Source organism: Desmodus rotundus, chromosome 1, assembly GCF_022682495.2.
Source record: "Desmodus rotundus isolate HL8 chromosome 1, HLdesRot8A.1, whole genome shotgun sequence".
NCBI lineage: Eukaryota > Metazoa > Chordata > Mammalia > Chiroptera > Phyllostomidae > Desmodus > Desmodus rotundus.
In genome coordinates this window covers 141066659-141069786 of record NC_071387.1, presented here as the reverse complement: position 1 = coordinate 141069786, position 3128 = coordinate 141066659, and the positions used below count along the sequence as shown (strand labels likewise).

The 3128-nt window shown below is 33.2% G+C and overlaps 1 pseudogene; it reads left to right on the top strand.

Annotated features, from left to right (window-relative positions):
* The first annotated feature begins 1990 nt into the window (after nucleotides 1-1990).
* Nucleotides 1991-2493, top strand: LOC112307228 (large ribosomal subunit protein eL32-like; annotated as a pseudogene).
* Nucleotides 2494-3128: the final 635 nt, after the last annotated feature.

The following is a 3128-nucleotide window of genomic DNA, read 5'->3' as shown; positions in this document are numbered from 1 at the left end:
AGCATAGGGAATATAGTCAGTAATAGTGTAATAACTATGTATGGTGTCAGAAGGTTCCTAGATTTACTGGGGTGATCACTCAGTATGCTATATAATATCCAATCACTGGGTTATACGCCTGAAACTAATATAATATTGTATGTCAACTGTAATTGAAAAATAAGTTATTTAAAGTGAAAAAAAGAAGGTAGTAAGTATAACATTGGGATTATTCTTCTTTAGAACACTTACAGTGATTGGTAGAGGCAGGTCACAAATGAGGCAGTGGGAGCCATTCATCTGTGGTGTAGGCCATTCACGAGGTGCACTGTCTACAGAGAATTTAAAAACAATAATAAAATGACTAAAGTTGGTCTGCTTTTTATTAACAGTATGCCTCAAGTCAGTGATAAAATTTTCCTTCCAGAACAAAATCTGTGTTGTTCTGAATTCTAAACAATTGCTACATTAACTGTTGAGTTTTAATAATGTATATGTAAGCTTCAAATTAGCACATTTTTATTACCTATCCTTTAGTAAACATTGCATTCTATATGGAATTTAACTCTCACTTATACATCTGGGCTTGATACATGCATTTGTTTTCAGAATGAGTTCATAAAGATTTTGAATCATTTGAGTGCTCTCCAGGCATGTTCCACAGCTCTGTTTAAACAGCAGCATAGAAATAGACAATGACAGTTCAATGAGTGTAAAATGGAAAGACAAAAGCCTGAATTGACCAAGTGTACTTGTATCTGTGTTTAAAATATTGGGAACTATTAGAACTGACCCTGAATAAACAAAGACTAGGTCAGTATCACATTTTTTGGAATTTATTGTAAAATAGAATTTTTATCACTCTATGTCAAACTTTCCTTTACATTTAAAATTGTAAAAAACTGTATATATCAATTGCATCACTAATTTTTTTAAAAAATTAAAGTTAATGAAAAGTGTTTGCCAACCAACTATGAACAGAGATAAGAGTTACAAATCTGTGTGTATGTCTGTAGACCATAAATATTTAAAAGTATTAATTTTGATGAAGTCATTGACAAATTTGTAGATTGTCTCACAAAATTAAAGTTATACCTTTTTATAGTTGTAGACGAGCATAAGTGTAAATTATTTTCCCATTCTTTAGAAGACACAATGATATAATTAAAAATACTAATCTACTACATCATTCCCATTTTGTACTGTAATAGTAATTCCAAATTTGTATTTTTAAATGTTTTACTGACATTATCAAATATTTGAAGTTCAGTAAAGTAAAAGCTTTACTGTTTGTGTTCTCTTTCTGGTCATTATCATGATGTCTTTCGTTTCATGATTATTACTTGGTAATGATCTACTCAGGGGTCACCTGTACTAGGCAGGCTACGGACAGGCATTTCTTACCCAAGATCTGTCAAATGAAGAAAAAAATGTTGAAGCTGGATATGCCTTTTTTTAAACCTTATGTAAAAAATAAGTTATTTTTAACAGCCAAGAGATTCAGTTCTCAATTGTGGCTCATGTAATGGAAAAATTTTAAGTTCTCTTCTGTGTTTGTGTATATAAATGTATAAATTAGGAAAGACGTTGAGGTAATTAGAAAGGGAAGCATTCCCTGATTTTGTTTTGAAATTTTTGTTCTTTAAAATACACTGTTAAGAACATGAAAAGTACAAGGCATAGAGTGAAGGAAGATATTTATAATACATGTAAACAACAAAAATATTCATATCTAGAATGTATGAGGTATACTCATAAATCAGTAGAAAAAAAAGGAACACAAATGAGAAAAATCTTGAAAGGATATTCAAATGGCTAACATTGACATAAACAAGTGTTCAATGTCATTGACATAAGGGTATTGTAAATTGTGGTTACAATGCGATAAACTCATAAGAATCATTTAAATGATAAGAAAATAAGAGACTGACAATACCTATTGCTGGCAAAAACACAGAGTAGCTAAAACCTCACATACACTAGTTATAAGAGTGTAAACTGGTGCTTCCTCGGAGCTGCCTACGGAGGTGGCAGCCATCTCTTACTCTGCACCATGGCGGCCCTCAGACCCCTCGTGAAACCCAAGATTGTCAAAAAGAGGACCAAGAAGTTCATTCGGCACCAGTCAGACCCTTATGTCAAAATTTAGCGGAACTGGCAGAAACCCAGAGGTATTGACAATAGGGTGCTCAGAAGATTCAAGGGCCAGATCTTGATACCCAACACTGGTTATGGGAGTAACAAGAAAACAAAGCACATGCTGCCCAATGGTTTTCGAAAGCTCCTGGTCCATAACGTCAAGGAGCTTGAAGTGCTGCTGATGTGCAACAAACCTTACTGTGCCGAGATTGCTCACAACGTCTCCTCAAAGAACCGCAGAGCCATTGTGGAAAGAGCAGCCCAGCTGGCCATCAGGGTCACCAATTCCAATGCCAGGCTGCGCTGTGAAGAAAATGAATAGACAGATTGTGTGCACATTGTATTTGTGTTAATAAAACCTTAAAATTCTGCCAAAAAAAAAAAAGAGTGTAAACTGGTACAACACTTTGGAAAATAGTTTGGCATTATCTTCTTAAGCTGATCATGTGTATTCTTTGTGATTCGACTTCTTATAAGAATGACCTAGTAGCTTTATTCGTAATGACCAAACACCTTAATCAACCCAGTTATTTATAAACATTACAAATGAATGATCAATAGTGCACTAATAGAATTGAATGTTATACAGCAATAAAAATGAATAAACTGCTATATGCAACAAGATGTATTCTCACAAACATATTTATATGGAATATATAAAGCATACATTTAAAAATTCCTACAAAATATATATTAATTCAAAACTGCCCCAAACTAATATACAGCCATAGAAATCAGGGTAGTGCTGAATTTGATGGGAAATATTAATGACTGGGAGAGATCTTAGGAGACTTCATTTTCCGGTAATATTCAATTTGTTAAAGTCTTCTATATGTGCGCTGTGATCAATAAAAATAATTAAAATAAATTTTAATATATGGAGCTAATTGTAATTTAATAAAATAACAAATTTATACAAGGCCTCCATTGTGCAGCAGAACCACAGAGACCATGCCTTTTATGTATAATCGCACTAAACATAAATTGACCTTTAGCGACCTTTGTTGTGA